The 10370-nt window shown below is 42.8% G+C and overlaps 1 protein-coding gene across 1 annotated transcript in view; it reads right to left on the reverse strand.

Annotated features, from left to right (window-relative positions):
- LOC139388376 (doublecortin-like kinase 1a) overlaps nt 1–4226 on the reverse strand; it is a 276508-nt gene extending 272282 nt beyond the window's left edge. Inside the window, exon 1 of the mRNA XM_071134993.1 lies at nt 4215–4226. The gene's annotated coding sequence lies outside the window, so the exon portion shown is untranslated. The remainder of the gene's footprint in view (nt 1–4214) is intronic.
- Between the last annotated feature and the right edge of the window lie 6144 nt (nt 4227–10370).

Consider the following 10370-nt stretch of genomic DNA (forward strand, 5'->3'; position numbering starts at 1 on the left):
ACTGAGCCTCATTTTGACTTGTTTTAAGGACATTACATCAAAGTTGGATCAGCCTGTAGTGTGGTTTTCCACTTTAATTTTGAGTGTGACTCCAAATCCAGACCTCCGTGGGTTGATAAATTTGATTTCCATTGATAATTTTTTGTGTGATTTTGTTGTCAGCACATTCAACTATGTAAAGAAAAAAGTATTTAATAAGAGTATTTCATTCATTCAGATCTAGGATGTGTTATTTTAGTGTTCCCTTTATTTTTTTGAGCAGTGTATATATAAAAGATGCGCACACACAGAGAGGCCAACGCACACGATGTCCCGAGATTCAAACACAGCTAAATCGTCAGTCTTCATATCCTGGTTTAAGCAGTTGTGGTGTTGATGTAGTGTTACTTTGTGTAACCTATGAACGGAATAAAATGCCAGCGTGTGTTGCTTTTTAAGCTATCATGTTAAAAAAAATAACTGTTGTTCAATCAGGGTGTCAAAATGGCCAGTGTTAACCAGTGTTAACTAGCGTTGATTGTTCAACAAGACATTTCTAGTGTTGATTCAGGTGTTAAATTAACTCTGTAAGTATTACATTAACACTCGTTGGTGTAAAACTGCTCCAGTGTTGTTGTTAAGAACTGGTGTTAAACAAAAACCACACCCATTATTTTCATATTTCCCAGCATGCTCTATTTAATTTTTATTTATTTTTTAAAATTCCTATGGGACTCCCAATCACGGCCGGTTGTGATACAGCCTGGATTTGAACCAGGGTGTCTGTAGTGATAACTCTAGCACTGAGATGCAGTGCCTTAGACCGCTGCGCCACTCGGGAGCCAGGGAGATACGTAAGGTAGATTTTTGGAATTGTTTGTTTCAATCTCTATGTTTTTGCATATTAACAGTGCATTCGGAAAGTATTCAGACCCCTTCACTTTTTCCCCCAAAAAATGTAATTTACAGCTTATTCTAAAAATGGATTAAATAGTTGTTTTTCTCTCTTAAATCTAGGCACAATACTCCATAATGGCAAAGCAAAAACACTTGTTTTTTTGAGGAGGGGACAAAAAACAGAAACATAACATTGACATAAGTATTCGCACCCTTTACTCAGTACTTTGTTATTGGCAACGATTACAGCCTCGAGTCTTCTGGGGTATGACGCTACAACCTTGGCACACCTGTATTTAGGGAGTTTCTCCCATTCTTCTCTGCAGATCCTCTCAAGCTCTGTCAGTTTGGATGGGGAGCGTTTCTGCACAGCTATTTTCAGGTCTACCCAGAGATGTTCGATCAGGTTCAAGTCCGGGCTTCAGATACTTGTCCCGAAGCCACTCCTGTGTTGTCTTGTCTGTGTGCTTAGGGTTGTTGTCCTGTTGGAAGGTGAACCTTTGCCCCAGCCTGAGTTCCTGAGTGCTCTGGACCAGGTTTTCATCAAGGAGCTCTCTGTACTTTGCTCCATTCATCTTTCCCTCGATCCTGACTAGTCTCCCAGTCCCTACCATTGAAAAATATCCCCACAGCATGGTGCTGCCACCACCATGCTTCACCATAGGGATGGTATTGGCCAGGTGATGAGCAGTGTCTGGCTTCCTCCAGATGTGGCACTTGGCATTCAGGCCAAAGAGTTCAATCTTGGTTTCATCAGACCAGAGAATCTTGTTTTTCATGGTCTGAGAGTCTTTTAGGTGCCTTTTGGCAAACTCCAAGCAGGCTGTCATGTGCCTTTTTTTGAGGAGTGGCTTCCGTCTGGCCACTCTACCATAAAGGCCTGATTGGCGAAGCACAGCAGAGATGGTAGTCTTTCTGGAAAGTTCTCCCATCACCACATAGAAACTCTGGAGCTCTGTCAGAGCGACCATCAGGTTCTTGGTCACCTCCCTGACCATGGCCCTTCTCCATCGATTGCTCAGTTTGGCCGGACGGCTAGCTCTAGGAAGACTCTTGGTGATTTCTTCCATTTAAGAATGACGGAGGCCACTGTGTTCTTGGGGATCTTCAATGCTGCAGATTTGTTTTTGGTACCCATCCCCAGATCTGTGCCTCGACACAATCCTGTCTCGGTGCTCTGGGGAAAATTCCTTTGACCTCATGGCTTGGTTTTTGCTCTGACATGCCCGGTCAACTGTGAGACCTTACTGTATATAGACAGGTGCGTGCCTTTCCAAATCAAGTCCAATCAATTGAATTTACCACAGGTGGACTCCAATCAAGTTGTAGGTATATTTCAAGGATGATCAATGGAAACAGGATGCACCTGAGCTCAATTTCGAGTCTCATAGCAAAGTGTCTGAATACTTATGTAAATCTGGTATTTCTGGGGGTTTTTGCAAACATTTTTAAAAAACTGTTTTTCGCTTTGTCATTATGGGGTATTGTGATGTCATTATGGGGTATTGTGATGTCATTATGGGGTATTGTGATGTCATTATGGGGTATTGTGATGTCATTATGGGGTATTGTGATGTCATTATGGAGTATTGTGATGTCATTATGGGGTACTGTGATGTCATTATGGGGTATTGTGATGTCATTATGGGGTATTGTGATGTCATTATGGGGTACTGTGATGTCATTATGGGGTATTGTGATGTCATTATGGGGTATTGTGACGTCATTATGGGGTATTGTGATGTCATTATGGGGTATTGTGATGTCATTATGGGGTAGTGTGTGTAGATTGATGAGGAAAACATTTAATTTAATCCATTTTAGAATAAGGCTGTAACGTAACGAAATTTGAAAGGGTCAGAATACTTTCCCGAATGCTCTGATTAATTACATTTATGCTAATTAAATATAAATACAATTCTAAACTAATCCAATCTGTCATATCTGAAATGTTTGTTCCAGTTAAGATGCCTAGTCTCATGTTTTAGTCTTCCCAACCCAGCAGTCAATCTGAATGTAGGTCATTAAAAAAAATCTAAATGTTGGATATCCCGACTCTGGCTGGATTCCAATAGGAATGACAGCATACTGTGACTTGCAGGCCTTATTTTGCATGTAAACCATGAGTTTCAGGCCACTGTATTAGGGTCAAACTAGGCCCTCTAAATAAGGCCTTATGAATTATGTGTTGTATGTGCTAAAGAATTTAATTTGAATGATAATATATTAGCTTAGAATTCACTCAAAGGGCAAGGCACTGTGGGAAATATGCAACAAAAAAAAGGCTTTACACTAAGAGGCGTATTCATTTAAAACTGAAAAGTGTGGAACTGTATAAACACTGGACCGGTGTTAAATGTAACACTATCAGTGTTGATTTAACACTGGAGAATTTGCTGTGAAGGACTCGGGGAACACCATAACAGTGTACATTTAACACTGACCTATTGTAAACACGTAATTCTGAAGTGTTTAATACAAGGCATTAGTGAACCCCATAACAGTGCAACTTCAACAATGAGTTAGTCTTGCATGTTAATGCCGCTGGTGTTGGAAAGCCCCGGTGTTAATGCCGCTGGTGTTGGAAAGCCCCGGTGTTAATGCCGCTGGTGTTGGAAAGCCCCGGTGTTAATGCCGCTGGTGTTGGAAAGCCCCGGTGTTAATGCCGCTGGTGTTGGAAAGCCCCGGTGTTAATGCCGCTGGTGTTGGAAAGCCCCGGTGTTAATGCCGCTGGTGTTGGAAAGCCCCGGTGTCAAAAGGGCAACACTTTAAAAAGTGTAAATTCAACACATTTTTGGTGGTTCTCCTATAAACACCTGTAAAGTGTGAAATTGAACACCCACAGTGTTAAAGTTACAGAACGTATTTTTTGCTGAGTAACACACTAACTAGCCCATTGCTTACACCGACATGTTCTCCTCGATTACAATTCAAACAAATGCAGAAAAATGTGAAAAGATTCAATGACAAACTGAATTTCTTATCTGAAAAAATCTGTTTGCTTGTGTTTTTGTATCCAACTGACAATATAAAGGGGTTTCAAAATAGGTCAATACATGCATGTAGAACACTTTCCACGGTATCGATCGATCTGATCAGCATCAGTCATATCAATAAATAAACAATGATTTTCCACAAACAGAGACAGGGCTGTGAATGACATATTTCCAATAATAGCCACATAGAAAAGAGAGACAGAGAAACACTTGCTTTAGCAATGTTAACATATGTTTACCATGCCAATAAAGCCCTTGAATTGAAACAGAGAGATGGATTGACGCGCACTGACTTTTGCTTATGTCCCTACAGTAAAGAATAGTTTTCCATAGTTTGCTTACCTAAGAGGTACACTAAGGATTCTGTCACCTCCAGTCTTGCTGCGTGTATTCCCCCCCCCCCCCCCAGAGAACTGAAGAATGGGTTTCAGTAAACAGTAGCCAGTGTAGTGTAGACTCAGGACCTTTTTCCTCTTCCCTGATGGCGATCAGAAACCGCAGTTTAAGCAGAACAGCGCAGACCTTCTTTGTTGTCCCGTGGATCTCTCCTCCACCACCACTACCAGTGAGCGTGTGTGTGCTTGAGAGAGAGAAAGAGAGAGAGAGCGAGGGTGCGTGGAGGCTGGGCTGGGCTGGGCTAGGCTTGGCAGCAGCTGCTCGCTCTATACCCCTCCCTCTCTTCTCCTCTCTCTCTTCTCCTCCCTCCCCTTCCTCTCTTCTCCTCCCTCCCTCCCCTTCCTCTCTTCTCCTCTCTCCCTCCCTCTCCTCTCTCTCTTCTCCTCTCTCCCTCCCTCTCTTCTCTCTCTTCTCCTCTCGCCCTCCCTCTCTTCTCCTCCCTCCCTCCCCTTCCTCTCTTCTCCTCTCTCCCTCCCTCTCCTCTCTCTCTTCTCCTCTCTCCCTCCCTCTCCTCTCTCTCTTCTCCTCTCTCCCTCCCTCTTCTCTCTCTCTTCTCCTCTCTCCCTCCTTCTCCTCTTTCTCTTCTCCTCTCTCCCTCCCTCTCCTCTCTCTCTTCTCCTCCCTCCCCTCCCTCTCTTCTGTCGTGCCGTGATTATCATTGAGCCGTCACTCATTGTGATTCAGTCCCACACCTCGGGCTCGTGCTACAGACCAGCATCCCCCACCTCACACGCAGCATTCCCCCCAGCCCACGAGACACCCTGAGCTGTCAGGTCCCACAAAAATATACTACAGTTTACTATAGAATACTACTACAGTACTTACTATAGAATACTACTACAATACTTACTATAGAATACTACTACAGTTTACTATAGAATACTACTACAGTACTTAATATAGAATACTACTACAGTTTACTATAGAATACTACTACAGTACTTACTATAGAATACTACGACAGTTTACTATAGAATACTACTACAGTACTTATTATAGAATACTACTACAATACTTACTATAGAATACTACTACAGTACTTACTATAAAATTCTGTATCAAACTGTAGTATACTGTATAATACTATAGTACAGACTGTAGTATCCCTCGAGCATGTGTAGTACTTACTATATAATGTTATAGAATACTATAGTGAATACTGCAGTATTATCAGCTAAAACACTACAGTCCACAAAAAACATGGCAACATTTTTAACCATAGTAAATACTACAGTATTTAATATACCCTGCCCCATATCCCACTTTATGCCACCCATAAGTGAGAAACCTACAGAACATTCCAAATATAGACCATTACTGTGTTCCATACAAATTTGCAGAAAAAAAAGCAGAAGCTCTGAGCTGTCTGTTCAGACAAGAGTTCGACCTTCCTACTGGTTATGAAACTTCTGCTCTTTTACTATTTCTCCAGTAGGTTTCCTGAAGGAGAAAACTTCCACTTTATGTCAAAGATAATAAAATAAAAAAACACTATGATAAATACTACAGTATACTGCAATCCGCAAAGACACTACATTAATTACTATAGTACAGTACAGTTTTATTTTACAACAGTATAAATACTACAGTATACTACAGTGAATACTAGTATGTTTTTGTGTGTGTGTGTGGGGGGGGGGGGGGGGGTACAGCTTTGAGAGGCATTTACCTCAATCATTATTTATCAAAGGGGTGGGTGGATTAGAGCAACGGGAACAGGAGGAAGAGCAGGGGGAGGAGGTGGAGCAGGAGGAGTAGGAAGAAGAGGAGGAGAAGTAGGAGGAGGAGGAGTGAGCAGGAGGAGGAGGAGGGAGCAGGGGGAGGAGGAGGAGAAGTAGGAGGAGTGAGCAGGAGGAGGAGTAGGAGGAGGAAGAGGAGAAGGAGGAGGAGGAGTGAAAAGGGGGAGGAGGAGGAGGAGGAGGAGGAGGAGGAGTAGTGAGCAGGAGGAGGAGGAGGTGGAGGAGGAGTAGTGAGCAGGAGGAGGAGGAGGAGGAGGAGGAGTGAGCAGGAGGAGGAGTGAGCAGGTGAGAGGAGGAGTATGTGTGGACTAGAGCAAGAGATGGGTTAGGAGGAGGAGTATAATTAACACCATCTAGTTCTAGATCCATGTGCAACAAACCTGCTGAGTCTGACATGTACAGTGTTCCTAATCAACCGTTCTCTTACACACTCGCACACAAACACACACACACACACACACACACATACACACACACGCGCACGCACGCACGCACGCACGCAGCCTACAATCTTAATAAAAAACAAAGTTTCAAGTTGGAACCAAATAAGGTTGTTGAGAGCGATGCCATATGGGGAACCATTTTAGGGTATCTGAGGAACCATAGATAGGATGGTTCTTTGAAGATCCATACAAAAATCTAAAAGCAGAAATGATTATTTACATATTTACATATTTCCCAGGGTACCTTTCGGCTTGAATGTTCTCGTTACCAGTACACCCATGACTGTTTCCTAGTGATAGAGAAGTGGTTGTCGCATTCGTTCATTTTCAGTCCTGTGACCTGAACCAAGTGAGTGAACATGATGCCATTGAACTTTAATTATTTAAGATAAATCAATACATATTTCATAAGGCCATCTTTTGAGAGTTTTACCCTAATGCAATGGCATAAAACGTCTGGTTTACAGGCCACAGCAGGCCTGGAAATCACATTATGCTGGCTTGCAAAGTGTTGTGTATCCCTCCAGCCAGAGTGGGTATATCCAACATATGGAGAAAAACATTTACCCGCAACCTGCATTCAGAATGACTGCCTGGGTTGGGAAGACTAAGACATGAGACTAACTTAAACATCTAAACTGAAACAAACACTTCATTAGCGCGTGCAATAAGTCCAAGTAAAAGATTAGAATAGTAAACAAATATATATATTTATGATTTTTATATTTGAGCAGCATGAGATGAATTAATCAATCAATGTGCATGCCAAAACACAGACATTGAAACCAACAATTATAAAAAGCAACCAACAATAGAGCATGCTGGGAAATATGATAATGATGAGCGTGGTTTTCGTTCAACTGGTTATTAACACCAACAGTGGGGTTCTTTTACATCAATTTAACTCTTTATAGTGTCCATTGAACTCTTGAATCAACACTGGACATTTTACACTGAAAAATCAACACTAGTTAACACTGACCAATTTGCTGTGTGCTATGAGCTGCAGGCTTCCATACATTTCAAACCCCCCCCCCCACACACACACACACACACACACACACACACTTAACTCAAAGGTTCTTTATCGGACAAGAGTTTCCCAAGAAAACTTAAGAGCTGAGTAAGAATCAGTTAAGAACATTAATTTGTTTTAGTGTACTACCTCCTACACACACACACACACACACTGCGTATACTACCTCCTACACACACACACACACACACACACTGCGTATACTACCTCCTACAACCTCCCGCATTACATAAACAATACCGGAGCATCGTCACACTCTTATTTTTAGTCTATTCTATTTATGTAATGACTTTAGTTCTAATATACTCAGCCTGGTTCTGTCAGATATAGGTAAGATACTCAGCCTGGTTCTGTCAGATATAGGTAAGATACTCAGCCTGGTTCTGTCAGATATAGGTAAGATACTCAGCCTGGCTCTGTCAGATATAGGTAAGATACTCAGCCTGGTTCTGTCAGATATAGGTAAGATACTCAGCCTGGCTCTGTCAGATATAGGTAAGATACTCAGCCTGGTTCTGTCAGATACAGGTAAGATACTCAGCCTGGTTCTGTCAGATATAGGTAAGATACTCAGCCTGGTTCTGTCAGATATAGGTAAGATACTCAGCCTGGCTCTGTCAGATATAGGTAAGATACTCAGCCTGGCTCTGTCAGATATAGGTAAGATACTCAGCCTGGTTCTGTCAGATATAGGTAAGATACTCAGCCTGGTTCTGTCAGATATAGGTAAGATACTCAGCCTGGCTCTGTCAGATATAGGTAAGATACTCAGCCTGGTTCTGTCAGATATAGGTTATTTTTTTAATTTACCTTTATTTAACTAGGCAAGTCAGTTAAGAACAAATTCTTATTTACAATGACGGCCTTTTGGGGAACAGTGTGTTAACTGCCTTGTTCAGGGGCAGAACGGCAGATTTTTACCTTGTCAGCTCAGGGATTCAATCCACCAACCTTTCGGGTACTGGCCCTACGCTCTAACCACTAGACTACCTACCATCCCTACACTCTAACCACTAGACTACCTACCATCACTACACTCTAACCACTAAGCTACCTGCCATCACTACACTCTAACCACTAGGCTACCTGCCATCACTACACTCTAACCACTAGGCTACCTGCCATCCCTACACTCTAACCACTAGGCTACCTACCATCCCTACGCTCTAACCACTAGACTACCTACCATCACTACACTCTAACCACTAGGCTACCTGCCATCACTACACTCTAACCACTAGGCTACCTACCATCCCTACACTCTAACCACTAGACTACCTACCATCACTACACTCTAACCACTAGACTACCTACCATCCCTACACTCTAACCACTAGACTACCTACCATCCCTACACTCTAACCACTAGGCTACCTACCATCCCTACGCTCTAACCACTAGGCTACCTGCCATCACTACACTCTAACCACTAGGCTACCTGCCATCACTACACTCTAACCTCTAGGCTACCTACCATCCCTACACTCTAACCACTAGGCTACCTACCATCCCTACACTCTAACCACTAGGCTACCTGCCATCACTACACTCTAACCACTAGGCTACCTACCATCCCTACGCTCTAACCACTAGGCAACCTACCATCCCTACACTCTAACCACTAGGCTACCTACCATCACTACACTCTAACCACTAGGCTACCTACCATCACTACACTCTAACCACTAGGCTACCTACCATCCCTACACTCTAACCACTAGGCTACCTACCATCCCTACACTCTAACCACTAGGCTACCTACCATCACTACACTCTAACCACTAGGCTACCTACCATCCCTACACTCTAACCACTAGGCTACCTACCATCCCTACACTCTAACCACTAGGCTACCTACCATCACTACACTCTAACCACTAGGCTACCTACCATCCCTACACTCTAACCACTAGGCTACCTACCATCCCTACACTCTAACCACTAGGCAACCTACCATCCCTACACTCTAACCACTAGGCTACCTACCATCCCTACACTCTAACCACTAGGCTACCTACCATCACTACACTCTAACCACTAGGCAACCTACCATCCCTACACTCTAACCACTAGGCAACCTACCATCCCTACACTCTAACCACTAGGCTACCTACCATCCCTACACTCTAACCACTAGGCTACCTACCATCCCTACACTCTAACCACTAGGCAACCTACCATCCCTACACTCTAACCACTAGGCTACCTACCATCACTACACTCTAACCACTAGGCTACCTACCATCACTACACTCTAACCACTAGACTACCAACCAACACTACACTCTAACCACTAGGCTACCTACCATCCCTACACTCTAACCACTAGGCTACCTACCATCACTACACTCTAACCACTAGACTACCTACCATCACTACACTCTAACCACTAGGCTACCTACCATCCCTACACTCTAACCACTAGGCAACCTACCATCCCTACACTCTATCAAATCAAATCAAATCAAATCAAATTTTATTTGTCACATACACATGGTTAGCAGATGTTAATGCGAGTGTAGCGAAATGCTTGTGCTTCTAGTTCCGACAATGCAGTAATAACAAGTAATCTAACTAACAATTCCAAAACTACTGTCTTGTACACAGTGTAAGGGGATAAAGAATATGTACATAAGGATATATGAATGAGTGATGGTACAGAGCAGCATAGGCAAGATACAGTAGATGGTATCGGGTACAGTATGTACAAATGAGATGAGTATGTAAACAAAGTGGCATAGTATAGTATAAAGTGGCTAGTGATACATGTATTACATAAGGATACCGTCGATGATATAGAGTACAGTATATACGTATGCGTATGAGATGAATAATGTAGGGTAAGTAACATTTATATAAGGTAGCATTGTTTAAAGTGGCTAGT

This window comes from Oncorhynchus clarkii, chromosome 29 (assembly GCF_045791955.1).
Source record: "Oncorhynchus clarkii lewisi isolate Uvic-CL-2024 chromosome 29, UVic_Ocla_1.0, whole genome shotgun sequence".
NCBI classification, from domain to species: domain Eukaryota; kingdom Metazoa; phylum Chordata; class Actinopteri; order Salmoniformes; family Salmonidae; genus Oncorhynchus; species Oncorhynchus clarkii.